General features: G+C 39.7%; 1 protein-coding gene across 1 annotated transcript in view; it reads left to right on the forward strand.

Annotated features, from left to right (window-relative positions):
- Positions 1-1,246: 1,246 nt before the first annotated feature.
- The window catches only part of NDST3 (N-deacetylase and N-sulfotransferase 3), a 222,077-nt gene continuing 207,463 nt past the window's right edge, over positions 1,247-15,860 (forward strand). Inside the window, exon 1 of the mRNA XM_023220033.1 lies at positions 1,247-1,637. The gene's annotated coding sequence lies outside the window, so the exon portion shown is untranslated. The remainder of the gene's footprint in view (positions 1,638-15,860) is intronic.

Here is a 15,860-nt window from a genome sequence, read left to right on the forward strand (position 1 = left end):
CATGGTGAAATCCTGCCTCTACCAAAAATACAAAAAATTAGCCAGGCATAGTGGCCGGTGCCTGTAGTCCCAGCTACTCCGGAGGCTGAGGCAGGAGAATGGTGTGAACCCGAGAGGCAGAGCTTGCAGTGAGCTGAGATCATGCCACTGCACTCCAGCCTGGGCAACAGAGCAAGACTCTGTCTCAAAAAAAAAAAAAAAAAAAAAAAAGTTAATATATTTGTTTATGAATGAAAATATCCAGAGATAGAACTTATTACAGCCATAGCTCAATTCCAAGCTCGAAAATCTCCATCTGGGTTTCATTTTTCTCCCACTCCCAGGTCTGCCTTCCTGAGAATCAGCTTTATTTTCAGACTTCTCATGGAAACACGAGAAGCTCTAAGCTCACATCTTCATTTTGCAAAATCCAGTAGAAGAGAGTCCACTTCCTCAAGGGAAGGAAAGAAAAAAAAAAAAAAAAAAAAAAAGTCCCAGAATGGTGGTTTTGTCTCTGATTGGCCAGACTTGGGTTACATATCCACTCATGCTACCAGGACATAAAGCTACCACTGGCCAGATCTGAGCTGTGGATCTACCTGCGAGTCAGAGCAGCCGCTGACATCACCTAAAGCAATTGGGCTGCGGGGTGGGATCAAGTGGTTGGATCTTACAAAATAAACTGGGGTACTGTTTCAACAAGAGTGACTGTTGGGAAGCAAAACCACAAATGGCCAATACAAAGTATCATTAGTGGACCCACTTAATAAAATTCACATGTTAGTGGAACCAAATGAAAATTTTAAAAATATATATCATTCGATTCAGACTTCTACTCAGACTATAGTTCTGGAGAGGGTAACCTCACACCTTGAATCCAAAATATCTCTTCAGTTGCTGGCCTTCCACTTGTCTTCAGTAGCTGGAACACATGGCCTTTGAAAAAAACTGGAGAACAGAGGAAACTCTTGCAGCCTCACAGCCGCCCTGTGTCCAGTGCCAACCGCAGGAGCGCGACAGGAGGGGACCGCGCGGGTGCGCCCCACCCTTCCAGCGTCGCCTCGGGCACTCGCACCCCTTTCCCTGGCCGCACAAGACGTTTCATCCTTGGCGGCCGCCGCCAACTCGCCGGGAGGGGCGGTCGGAACTCGCCGGGAGGGGCGGTCGGAACTGGCAGGCAGGGGCGGAACCCCCGGGGTCTCCTTGTCCAGGCCCAGGCAGCTATTTCCGCAGGGCCGGTCCGGGCGGGAGCCCGGCCGATGGAGGCGGCTCGCGTCCTCAGCTCCCGCTCCCTCCCCTTCCCCGGGGTGGGCGCGCGCGGGCCGGGAGCTGGGAGGCGGCGGCTCCCGCCCCGGGAGGCGGTGGCGAGGGCGGCGGCTGCGCGGCCGGGCGGGTCCCGGGACCGCGGTTCTCCAGCGCAGGAGTCACCGGCGCGCCGACTGCTCTCGCCCCGCAGCCGCTGCCCGAGCAGCCGGAGTAGCCACCAGCTGTGTCCGCGGAGATCCCGGTCGCAGAGGGGAGGGGTCGCCCGCTCGTCGTCCCCGCCGTACCCCGGGCACCGCGTAGCACCTGAGAGCCACCCGGACGCGGGGCCCTGGGGAGCGGCTGAGGTCGAAGACCTGAGGGAAGGAGGAGCCCGCGGACGGCTGCAGCCCCAGGTAATCTCCATGGAGGACGGGGCCGGTCTTCTCCTCGCCCAGAAACCCGAGCCGGGCGCCTTGGAATGCGGACTCCAGAGGCGGCACCTCGACCGGACAAGTTTCTCGCGGCTTGGAATGAGGGAGTCGTGAAACCGACCCTCGTTTTATTTAACCAGTTTTTTTTTCTCCTGTTTTAAATAAGTTTATTTAGACAATGGAAAGAAAAAAACAAACATCCTCTTGAGTGACTGTGGGTTAGTAAATACAATCCTCAAAGTTTTTCATGGTGTGGTTATTTGCTTGCGCATATTTATTAACCTGTTAACTCTTCCCCTAGTCAGAAAATTGACATGTAAAATATTCTTTGAGGAACGTTTCAAGTTTGCTGTTGTATTCGGGCATCCTGTTATTTATCAGCTTAGTTAGCATCTGTCTTCCCCCGAAGTGGTACCAAAGCCGGTCCCTTGGCGACGGATCTTGCATGTGACACTCTTGCCCTCTAGTGCCTCACCAGCTTGGTAGCAGTTTGATGGCTAATATTAATAAGATGTTACATAACATGAGAGTACTGGGCCAGGACTGGTGTTGCTGCCACTTGTAAAGTCAAAAAGCCTGAGCCGATGGTAGCGAGTGGTACTGTTTCCGTTTCTTTTCCATCTATTGCAACTTTCTCAAGCATTTTCAGCTCTGAACTTTAATTCCAGGTAAGTGTATTTATTTATTTATACTGTGCATTAATGTCTCACTCATAAATGTAGGGGCTTTTAAGAGATAACAACTTTGTTTTCAAATAATCTAAAAATTTCAAGATTGAACAAGTGCCTCATTTTATTCTTGAAGAAGAAATATAGAGCATTTTGATTAAGTGAAACAAAGGACCATCTCATTCAGGGATGATTGTAAAGCTTCCCTTTCGTAAGATTACAGTACTAAAGAAATGACCTCTTGTAAGTGTTTAAGATATTCACCAGCTTATAATGATTCTGAAGTAGATTTGTTGAACAGATCACATGTCTGTTGCTTTGACAGAATTTTGTAAGGAACATCAGAGACTTAAAACTAAGCTACCTGCCTATCTATACAGTAATGATCCTCAAAAGGCTTTCTATTTGATGCAGTTTATAGATATTATTTAAAACTATACAATTAATAAAATAATTGAAAATGGAAAGAATCACTCTAGGTATCAAATATACAGAAATTTTAAATATAAAGAAAATAGATATATCTTCTATTTAATATATCCATTTTGTGGAGGCAAGTAAAAGCAGAGTGACATCTTTAAAGGGTTTACTCAGATCCTTTTTCAAATAGTTTTTCTAATAGCTGGATGCTGTTTAAACATCAGAGTTATTTAATGTTGAAAATGTATTACTATCTATATTCTTTATAAATGTATTTAAATATAGCAACATGTGTAATCTGGAAGAGTTTAGAAAAAACACTTCTAGACAATGCAAACAGCTACATTCTTAATACATTTGTATTAAGTTAAAATAGAAATCAAATATTGAGATGGGTGCAACTGATCTGGGACACACTCTTTTTTTTTTTTTTTTTTTTTTTTTTTTTTGACCTTAGAAAATATAATGTTATCAACTACTGTGCAATGCTGTTCACCACCAGAGAGCAGAATGATATGGCAGAGAAACTCTACAATATCCGATATTCAGCTGAAGGGATTTTTTTTTTTTTCCTTTTTCTTCATCCATAGCCTCCTATCAATATTATATTTGAGATGGAGATTTCAAATATAAGTTTGAAAGAGGCTCCTTTTTAAAATGGTACTGAACATAAAAAGAGGCTTGCCTAAAATAAGCTCTTTTTTTTTTTAATTTTTCTGGTTAACACAGTATCTTCCATTTCTAATTTTGTTACCCTTTTTCTTTATCATCTTGATGGTAAAACAGAAGATTTGTTTCTTTGTGTAAATAATGTTAATTATAAGCTTGTCACATGAGTGAATTTTCTTCATAGTCTTTAAAATGAAGGATCCTTACATTACTAAAATATTTTAGATAAAATAAAACTTATCTCTTTCTGGAGATATTTGTTATAGTTTAGTTTGGTGGAGTTATATATGCCTTCTCTTTTAATTAATTTTCTTGAGAAAAGCATTATTTCTGAACATTGCAGCAAATATTAATTTTTGGTATAACTGAAAAGTTTGTTAAAAAATATATAGTAGAAGAGATAAGCAGGCATTGGAGGTTCTTTTTCTAAGCCATATGTTCTGCTAAAGAAGTTATTATAAGCTAAAATGTAAATATTTAATTGTCTACCCATCATTTCAAAATTTTAAAGCTGTAAAGAAATTACAATTTTTTTCTTTTCATCTTGGGACTCTGATTATATGACTTCCTTGAAACCTGGTTGAGTTTCAGCTGCTTTTTGGTGATTAGAGTCAATTTTTAAAATTAAATGTGCATTTGTTAAGATGCAAAATATATTTTTTAAAACTACATATAAATACTTTGCAATTTATATACACTATAAAATCAGGGAAATTAAATTAAGGATAAAAACACTATTTTCAACTAAATGAATGCCTTGAATTTCTAATTGCTTCACAGTTCAGACAGTAAGGGAAAACAGTGGAAGTTTACTTTCCCTGTGCTATGTCTATTATAAATGAGCATTCATACTGAAATGCATGAACTCTGAACACCTGTCCAGATTAGGGAATACTGCCAGGCCACAAAAGTAACGACCTACATTATAAAGATAATTAGTCTGAACAATGCTCAGAACTATCTTATGACTGAAGTTTCTCTTAGAATAGTAAAGGGTGATTTTAATATTTCTTTGTTTGTCTGTTTGTTTATAGTAAAAAACTATGCTCTTAGATACCTGGATATCACAATGAGTGACTTATTCTTTCACGTTACTCTAAACATTTTCATTGATTTCATGTAAGTTATCGGACAAGAAAAAAAGTAGTCAGGACCTACTACAATTAATTAATGTCGGTAATAAATTATTTCCCAAAATCTTCTACAAATTACTGAGGGCTATAATTCTTGATTATCTGTTGCCAAATAAGAGCTTAAAAATAAATTATTGCAGTCCTATCCTAAAACTTTTAAGCATCTCAATGGTGAGTACCCATTTTGCATACATTTCATTGCTGAATGTTTTTGTTTCATTAAAGTATTTGAAAATAACACGAAAGTAGACCTAAATTCTAGGCCTGGCTCTGCCAAGAGAGGAGTGGCCTTGAACAGCTCCCTTGCTGGCTCTGCGGCTTGATTTCTTCACCTGAAAAACGAGGATTCCAGAGACCCTTTTTTATCCTATTTGTTCAACATTTTAGAAATTGCTCTGGAGGACAGAACGAAGACAGATGAGAAAACATCAGTGAATAATACAAAGTTTAACTTGATGATAAGTACTACTGCCTAGATTTTTGGTAATAGGGATGTTACAGTTTATACTCGTAGAATGATTACCTTGTACCAGGCCCTGTTCTACTTTACATATTAATTTTTAGCTCATATAACCTTCACAAAGATTATTTAAGGTAAATATTATTCCTACTTCACAAATGAGGAAATTGAGGCACTGAGAGGTTACCTACCTGCCTAAGATCACATCCCTGGAAAGTGGTGAAGCTGGTATTGAGTTTGAGTCTGGTTCCAGCACACATTCCTTTAACCATTATACTACATTGTCTCTCTATAGGCTTCAAATATTTGTTCTTGATATGCCTCTTGATGTAACAGAGGCAATCCATATACCACTCCAACAATTTCTACCACTTCCCTTACATATGAAATGCTCATTCATTCACCCAGAAGGTATTTACGAAGCATCTACTTCTGTGCCGTCCACAGGACAATTAAACGTGGTGCCTTCCCTAGTTAAGTATATATGGTCTAGTTCAGGTGATTTCTTTGTCCTCTTTTGCTACCCGTTAGGTTGAGTCTCACTTGTTCCAAAAGGTGCCCAAGGTAACAGAGGAATAATTTACCTGACTCCTTTATTGATGTGTCCATAGAATAGAAAGTAATAGAAACTTCAACCTCCTCAAGACTCCCTGTATCATATTTGTCTCTACTCTGTTTGCATCATCTTCTCTCTGCAGATTGGCTGTATTTCCTTCTCTGGTTCATGTAACCTGCCCTAAAACATAGCCAACACTGATCTGTAACTTTACATCTTATGATCCAGGCAACCAGTGAGAGGCCAGGTTAACACTCTCTTGTTCCCATGAGTCTAATGAAGGACAAAGAAAAGGTTTGGATTAGACCCTAAAAGCTGCATTGTCAGCACTCATATATGTCATATGTGGGCATGTGTGACAGAATATGTCAGCATGTTTTGATGCATGCATTCTGGTCCAATCTTAGAAGATAAAGGCAGACATTTTCCCCCTTCAGTCATATAGGGCAGAATCAACAGCAAACAGCAGTGGGGTGATTTTCTTCTCTTGCATCACTGGATGGCACAACACTGAGGGAGGTGAATAAAATATATTCTTCCCTTCATAATTTCTAATACAAAGACGGAGGGAGAATAACAATAGGAAGTCATTTTCCATTTAATGTACCAAACAAAGCTAATGCCCTCAAGTGCAGCTTTTCTCCCATCCATCTTTTAAAAATTACAGTACTAGAGACAGAGTGTATTCTTGGTCATACTCCATGTAAATCAGCTTCTTACTTGCCTACCACAGCAGGGTTTAATTAACATGACACAATTTCACACATTCTTTCCCGAAGAAAAGCTTGTTCTTGTCAATTTTTAATATTATTACTAAATTACTTTTAGCAAATCCATGTATTTGAGGCCTCCCACTGCATTTTTCGACATTATAAAATATAGTTTTATAATTCATTCCTTTTTCAGAAAAAGGAATATTGTTCAAGATCTTTTAAATATCTTTCATTTATGTTAGAACCTGAAGCTCTTTAGTTATTAATACTCATTTTCCAGATGGTAATCTTTTTTCACTTTTCTTGTACTGCCAACTTTAACATGATTCTATTTCATTTAGAAATTGATTTTTACTTTGGGATGATGGTGGGTGTTAGTGGAAGAGAAAAGATAGGTTACATTGACAAGCAGGCACTTCCCCTTGCAGATATTGCAATACTTTGCAAAATATATGTTTGTATATATTGAGTTCTTTCACTATGTTATGGAATTGTCTGTGATTCCAAAAACTAATTGCTTCCTCTGCCTTTTGTTAATGGTAAATAATTAATGGCTAATATTTGCTTGGTGGAGTCTTTTTAAAAACAGATGCATTGCACAGCAACTGTATTCACGCTGAATTCTGAAAAATCTCAGAATGGAAAAAATAAGTAGTTGAGTAAATTTTGGTGAAAAGCACATCCTGGATATGCCTGATTATGGCTCTGATCAAGGTGGTCACTGCTATTCGCAATGTTTATATTATCGCCTTGACTGTTTGAGGCCAGTGTGACTGATGAAGGTAGCCGTTCATGCAAGATGGTTTGACTTAAATATTGCCCTAGTTTGTGAGTGCCAGCTGCTGTTTGTAAAATTTAGTAGAGGCCTTTTTCACTCATTCAACAAATATTCAATAGGCTGTTCTCACTAAGTACTCTATTAGACATTAAAAATACAGAAATGAACAGGACGAGTACTTACAGATGCTTCCAAGCTATGGAGAAAAATTGCATAACTAATTATAACAGAAAATCACATAACTAATTTTAACTTTGGAACACATGACAGAGGTAAAGTAGAGAGTGATGTGAGAATGTGTACCAGGGAGGCCTGACGGATCAGGGGGATCAGGGAAGACTTTTGTGAGGCAGGGATATTTATACTTAGAACCATAGCATTTGGAAGATGAAACCAGATGGGGAAGTGAAGAAAAAACTTTCAGACAAAGGTAACAGCATGTAGAAAGACCCTGAGACAGAAAAGAGATTATCTCTTTTGGGAACTGAAAGGGGACCCACTTGCCTGGAACTTAGAAGGGAGAGCATCATGTAACTAGGCCTGAAAGATAAAAGTAGGAAGCATCCCACACAAGGCCTTGTGGGACATGTACAAGAATATGAATTTTAACCAGCAAGTGCAATAAGCAGTCATTGACAGGATCTCAGCTGGAAAGAAGCAACAGATATCCACTTTGATGCTGCATTGAGAACATGGTAGAAGGAGCCAAGAACATTTGTGGTGAGATTAGTTGCTGCTTCAAGTAAAAGAAGGTGTTAAGGATGCACGTAGGTGATTGTGGGACCATGAGGATGGTTTTAGCGGAAAGATCATACATTCAGTTTTAGATAGGTGAAGTTTGCTTGTGACATGATTCTAGTGGAGCCAAATAGTGGCTGGAATATAATAAGAAAGGGCACAGTCGATGTGAGTTGTTGTTGTTATTATATCAAGTTGATAGTTCAATATAAAATCCTAGAGCTTAGAGGAAGGAGGTCTGAGTTACGAATGAACATTCGGAATTTACTAGAGTGTAGTTGGTAATGAAAACCAAGAAGTATATGAGCTCATCTAAGGGAAGGGGGAGGGGTGAAAAGAAGCCCAAGGACATGGTGCTGGTTATGCCTCTGATTGAGCCTTTCTTTGTTCTAAGATCCATCTGACTTTAGATCTCTGCACTAAGGGTGGGCTTATATTCTTCCCACAACTCTACTTAAGCTAAAATGCTCATAGCTGTCCCTTTATGAACGCTTAGGGTATGAAATGTCATTGGTCATCTTCAGGATATTTCCCTCATTTCCTGTGATATTTCTACTATCATCATCATAGCAGATAAATTTTGTTTGTTCACTGTATGTGCCAAACACTATTATAAGAGTTTGATTTTTGTTGTTGCTGTTTTTGAGACAGGATTTTACTCTGTTGCCCAGGCTGAAGTGCAGTGGTATGATAATGGCTCACTGTAGCCTCCACCTCCCAAGCTCAAGCAATCCAACCACTTCAGCCTCCCAAGTAGCTGGGACCACCTGCCACCATATCTGACATATATATGTCTGACTATACATATATATATATATGTATTTATATATAATATTGTATTTTTTGTAGAGATGAGGTTTCGCTGTGTTGCCCAGGCTGGTCTCCACCCCTGAGCTCAAGTGACCTGCCCACCTCAGCCTCCCCTTGTGCTGGGATTATAGGGGTGAGCCACTGCACCCAGCCTCTAAAAGCTTTAACCCTCATTAAAATCCCCTTAGGAGATATCACAGTAGCCCATTTTCTTAGAAGGAAACTGCAGCATCTAAAGATAATAGCTGCCCAATATGCATTTCTTACTTGTTCCTAGCATGGAAGGATTGCATTGCAGTTATCTTCCCAGGCGTATGGCATCTTTGATGCAGGCTGTTGGAGTTCATATTTCAGTTCTACCTCTACTAGCTGTGACATCATGGGCAGGTTACTTCGCCTCTAAAGGGTCCAACACAATTTCAGTACCTATGTAAGTGTTTATTAATATTAGCTGCATTACTATTGTTATTCTGTATCTTCCCATCTCATATTATTTCCTTCAGGGTGCTTTATAGGAAATCTTGATGATGTAGTGACATTTATAACTTATCCAACCTTGTAACTTTCTTGAACCTAACTATTTCAGAATGCCTAAGTGATTTGTTGATTTTCAAAATTTAGAATAGTTTCTTGATCACTCAGCATAGTCCTCATTATAGGTTGAATATGGAGCAGAATTCAATTACAACTGTCAGTTCTGTACGGCTGATCAAGACAATTGTGTCCATGGGAACTCTCTCACATGCAGGCTAGTATGCTTGTTCTGTACTTATTCAGAGTACCCTACTGACTATGCAGAAGTCTTCAATTTTCTATGTATTTTTTGAAAGGATTTCAAGAACATGTTCATCACTATACTGAAATGTTTACATGTTGATCTTGTTGGCTTTTAAAAGTATTTTTATCTCATTTCTTTTTAAAAAATTGGAAAAGTTACTGGGAAAAAAATATGAGCCCTATGCCCTTGGAAATTTCAGTCTAACAAGGAAGATAGACATTAGACAAATAATATTGTTAATATTTCATAAGAGTTATGATAAAGTCTCCAAAGGGAGCCTGGTCTAAAGGGGACGAATAGAGTTGGTCAGTAAAGGCTTTCCTGAGGAATTGGGTTTTTGTAGCACATTCAGATGTGCCTGTAACCTGTCAATTCCAAAGATTTTCTTGACTTTTTTTATTTGTCTACATCCAACTATTTTATATAACATTGTGATTTTGTTATCTAATCATGTGTAACTTAGTCCATCTATCTATGTGAATCTGAAGTGTTCATCACTGAGTCAAGCCAATTTCCCCTCTTAGTTTTATGTTTCTATTATACTGGCATCTTTATCTTCTAGTCCCCAAGCCTGCTACCTCCCCCAACCATAATTTAATTTTCTTCTTTCTTCCCAAACATCTCTCATTTCCATTCTCTCTCAAAACCACCTTAGTCTGGACCTATACTACCTCACACATGGATTACAGCAGCAGCCTCTTAGCTGAGACTGTCTTGACTCTGCCTACTTCTTCACTCTGCACAGTGTGGCATGTGCTCTCTCTGTTCATATTACTGCTGTTCATCATTCTGGGTGTCACTACTACAGTAATCATCTGTAAACACTATCTTTATCAAATCCCTCTGTTCAAATGCACCCAGTGCTCTTTATTTTCAAGTTCATACCCTTGTACTTCACAATCACTTCCAAGGACTTTCATTAATCTGCAGCACTCTTTTAATCAAATATTATTTCCATTTTCAACCCAAAACATAGTATCCTATATTTTAGTTAATTTCACTCTGAGCTAAGCACATTGTAACCATTTCTTTTCTTCAACCTTGCCAGGGAGTTTTGCCTGGCATGTTGTCCCCATCCTCATATCCAAACCCAGTGCATCATGACTTGTCACTTTCAAGCACCATGTCTCTTAGAAACTGCCACTGACTTTACTAAGCTTCACTAATCTCTCTCTGTGTGTGTGTCTGTCTCTCTCTCTCTCTTCTGAAACCTGTAATAGATAGTCTATACTGCATAAATCACTATTTATTATGTACAACATACTGTTGGCTGCTGTTTCACAAGCCTCATTTCCCTTAATAGAGTCCGTTCTCTAGGGGAAAGAATTATTCCTAATATCCTAATATACTTCTGTGGTGTCCACAGTACTTACTACAGCACTAATTCCAAAGTAGGTGATCACCAATTGTATAATGATAATTATTTTTGGTGGTTGAAGGTTTTATATACCATAGATATTATGCTATTAAATTTATCCCATGTTGGGATGCTATAATTATATTAACTTAACATTGAATGTGATAGTTATTTGTAACTTCAAAAGATAAGTTAAAGCATTAGAATAAAGTAAAAGTGTCAAATTAACCTACAGGAGTAAGATGCCATTGTATTCCATTAATTCCACAAAAAGTCATTGCTCCTGGCACAAGTGGTGCAATGATAGACAAAAGAAAGGTATTATCTCAACCCTCTTGGAGCTTCCAGGCATACAGAGAGGCTGACTCTAAACAAAATTTTAATTATGGCAATAAGTACAAAGGAGATGTTCTTTTCACAAAGACTATGTATACCCACTGGTCTTATCAAGTTTGGAAAGTCAGAGAAGGCACCACAGGGCAATTGTGGCAAGGAGCTTAATTTTCCATATTCACCCATCTGCATGATGCCTCAAAAGTGAAGGGCTCAGGTGAAGTCTGTACCTTTGCCGCTGCCTACTGCTATGGTGCCACCTTCCACAGGAGGAGTGACAGCAAAGGTTCAGTCCATCCTGAAGTTTTCAGAGCTAGCAGAAACATGGAAGAGAATGGGAAGTAGCTGTCCTTGGATGAGTTTGTAGTATGAATAGAAAGCTCTAAGAATCTGCACCAGAGACTGAAGTTGGCATGGCAAAGTGAGATGTGCAATTGAAAAAGGTTTGCAGAAAACAGGAGAATTTTAATATATGCATTTAAATATGTTAGACCAATTCCTCAGGGACATGCACTGGAATTTTCTTTAGCTTCAGAAGGAAACTTGAAGAGTATAATGGAAAAGAACTGTCCTTCAGCATTTTATAATGGCTAACAGACAAGGTAACTTTGATAGATTCCTAATATCTGTCCTAAAGAGTGAGAGCATACACTCCTCACCACTCTGCCTCATCACAGATAAGAATTGCATAAGTTACATGCCTTTCACTTTTGACAAAGGGAGCAAATTATAAAACGCTGCTATCTAAAATGGAAAATGTAGCAATACATTTTATATCTAGTCAAAAACAATTCACAGGTAAAATTGAAACACAGAAATGGGAAGATATGAGATTTTGTATTCTGTTGTTATGCTCCAGAATATTATAGTCATAAGTATGTACATAACTTTAAAAGTGCAATTACTTATCAAAATGAAATAACTATAATTACAATGAAAACTCTGTTGTCCAGGTAAATTTTTATTTGCTTAAATATCATCTGTACCTACACCAGAACATTTAAAAGAGACCTCACATGGCATGCCAAGTTCCCATCCCCCTTTCTTTGCAGTGTTTGTAAGATTTGTCCCTTCCCTACAATTCTCCCTCACCTATGATGATTAACAGTTTACGACTACATTGTGAGAAATGAGACTGCACTGGCCTGCCAGATCAACTCTCTAAGATTGCTCTATGATATTCTCCATGTTATTAATTCTTGTCCCAGAAAAATCTGTTATGTTATCCCCCTAATCAAGAAAAGTTGTGTGTCTCTAACAGAATACCACAGACTGGGTAATTTATAAATATTAACAATTTATATGGCTCACAGTTCTGGAGATTTGGAAGTCTGAGAGCATGGTGCTGGCATCTGGTGAGGGCCTTCTTATTGTGTCATCTCATGGTAGAAGGTTGAAGGGCAGACAGCATGCACAAATGGGCAAGAGAGCAAGAGCCAGCCAAACTTGCTTTTATGACACTCTTGAGATAAGTAACCCACTCCCAAGATAACGACATTTATCTATTCATTAGGGAGGACCCCTCATGACCTACTCACCTCTTCTGAGGTCTCACCTCCCAACACTGTTGCATTGGGAATTAAATTTCCAGCACACAAACTTTGGGGGACACATACAAACCATAAGACCTCCCTACAGACTTTCACAACCTCTATACTCTCAAGTCTTATCATAATCTGGATTACCCATACAGAGTCAAATTTATTTTTTAAGTATTTCTCACTCTTTCCTCCCACTCGTTATTCATGATCCTGACCCAATTTTGTGCTCATTCCTGCCTCTGTAACATTCCCTCTGTCTCAAATGTCTGTTCAAATTACTCCCATCCTTCAAGGCTCTACCCAAATCCTACTCCACAGTACAGCCTCCCTACCCCCTGGAGCATTCCACAGACTCCCCCACTTGCCAGGGTCTCTTTCTTCTCTCATCCTGTTATAGTCATTGTCTGTAATCCACAACCCTCACATTATTATCATTCTTGTCACCATCTCTGCTTTATAATTGAGAACGTTTTAAATAAATTCAGTCTGCTGAACATTTATATTTTAAATAGTAGGACAGCTACCCCATAAATATTTGAATGCATGACATATATACCCTAAATATTTTAAGGAATGATGTACAATATATGATGTAAAAGATAAATAACACATTTATCTTGTAAATATAATATCCTATAAATATCCTACAATTCTATTCTAGAATATTATGTTATTCATAAAGATAAACATATTGTTCAAAATATTGTTCATTGTTTATGTCATAGAATTTTGGAACTAGAATGTTATTGGTGATCATTTATTCTAACTTCATCCTTGGTACAGGGGCCCAAATGACACAATGAATAAGAAGCAGATGTGCAGTAGACTCTAATCTTATGACAAACACTAAATACAGTATTTTTCACCTGTGCTTATTGTTGTACCAGCTGGCTTTTAGCCTGCCTTTTATACAGTCACAAGGCCTATCTTAATTTTTTTTATATTCCATTATAATTTCTTGTAAAGTTCCAGGACCATAAAACCCTAATAAGCTTTTGCTCTAAGAAGCACCCAGGAATTCCACAGGGGGAAGGCAAGATGGCCAACTAGATGCAGCAAAGAAGTGCTACTCCCACAGAGAAAAACCAAGGGTTTGAGTAAATCAACATAATTTGGACAGATCTCAAGAGAGAAAATGCTTAGATGGAGATGTAATATAGATGCTGAGGCTGAGAAGGGAGAAGGCAGGCACACGGTGCTGGAATGCGGGGGCTAGTCCCTGGCCCTGAACAACCCCTGGGGAATAGGTTCATGATGGGACTGAGGGACTGCCCACCTTCACCATGGGCCTATGGGATCCTGGCTTAGAGGGCCTCGCAACCCCATGGACATTTGATCTGACAAGGGATCTGATTGCAGAGTAGAGAAAGACAGAGCTTCAACCAGCATGGAACAGGGGCCTTTGTACATGGTGCAGCTCTGGCAGAACATGGTAATAGGCGTCCATAACCCAGGTCTCCCCATCTCCCTCCAGAAACCTCTAGCCGCAGCTGACCACTGGGCCAGAAGAAAGTAGAGCTGACTTCCCTGTGGAACTGGGTCACGTTTGTTCTGCAGGCCTTCCAGCCTGCCGGCCCCTCTCAGGGCCACACCCTAGCAACCCTACAGGAACATATGCACAGTGCAGCCTCTGTTGCCCGGCCCGGGTGCCTTGCTCCACCCAATTATGTGTTCCTGGTGGCTTAGGAGCACTTTGGATTCCTCAGAGCACCCAGAATCCAATTCCAAGTGCCTGAAGGATGGAGCCCCAAGCCAATTAAAGTGCCCGAGGGCTGCAGCAGCCAGCTCAGTAATGCCAAGCCAAGTTCTGTGGCTGGCACTCAAGTGGGAGAGGAGCTCACACTCTCAAAGCACTGAGATGGGTGAGACGCCCATTCATGGGCTGGAGTGGGAGGGGCCATGCCTCCCTCCCCAGGACTGGCCAGGAAAGGTTGTCTCCCATCTACCTGCTGCAACTTCTGGCCAGGGAGTCCTGCAGCCCAGACTACCTAACAAAAGAAATGCAGACACAATGTCAGTGATCAGAGGGGCTCCCCCAAGTTCCAAGAGTGGACATGGTGAGGAGGTCACCTCTCTCCCTACCCACTGCAGAGCATGGCTACAAATGTGAGAAATACAGAGGAGCCACGCAGCTAGACAAGAGGCTATCTACTGCCTATTACTCTTCAGCATCTTCTACTGGATCCCAGCCCAAACTACAATGCCAAAAATATTTTGCTACTGTACACTCCTGTGAAACCAAGAGCAAGAATTTAGCCACAAATAAAGGCCCTATAGAGAGGCTTGGGCATGTGAAAACATCCAGAAACAAATCCAACTGAAGTACTCAAATTACATCATTGTTAAAGAAACACTGGACTTCTTAGATGCGAAAGAATCATGGTAAGAACTCTGGCAATTTGAAAAGTCAGAGTGTCTCCTTATCTCCAAATGAATCCACTAGCTCTCCAGCAGTGGTTCTCAACCAGTCTGAAATGACTGAAATGACAGACATAGAATTTAGAATCTGGATAGCAACAAAGGTTGAGATTCAGAAGAAAACTGAAACGCAATTCAAGGAATTTATTTATACTATCCAAGAGATGAAATAGTAAATATCCATGTTAAGAAAGAATTAAACTGAACTAGTAGACCTGAAAAATTCAGTATAAGAATTTCATAATACAATTAGAAGTATTAACAGCAGATTAGACCAAACTGAGAAAAGAACTTCAGAACTTGAAGACTGGATCTTTGGGCCAACTCAGTCAGACAAAACTAAAGAAAAATAGTTGTTAAAAATGAACAAAACCTCTGAGAAATATGGGTTATGTAAAGACACCAAATTTATGATTCATTGGCATCCTTGAGAGAGAAGGAGACAGAATACGCAAGTGGGAAAATATATTTGAGTATATAGTCCGTGAATATATTTCCCTAATCATACTAGAGAGGTTGAGTTGCAAATTCAAGAAATACAGAGAACCTAGGCTGCGTACTACGTGAGATGACTATCCTTAAGGCATACAGTCATCAGATTCACCAAGGTCAATGCAAAAGAAAAAATCTTAAAGGCAGCTAGAGAGAAGAATGGTCAAGTCATGTACAGAGGGAACCCCATTAAGCTAGCAGCAGACCTTTCAGCAGAAACATTACAGCCAGATGAGATTGGGAGCCTATTTTTAGCATTTTAAAAAACAAAAATTCCAACCAAGAACTTCATATGGCACCAAACTAAGCTTCTTAGGAGAAAGAGATAGAAAATCCTTCTC

The sequence above is a fragment of the Piliocolobus tephrosceles genome, chromosome 3 (genome assembly GCF_002776525.5).
Source record: "Piliocolobus tephrosceles isolate RC106 chromosome 3, ASM277652v3, whole genome shotgun sequence".
NCBI classification, from domain to species: Eukaryota; Metazoa; Chordata; class Mammalia; order Primates; family Cercopithecidae; genus Piliocolobus; species Piliocolobus tephrosceles.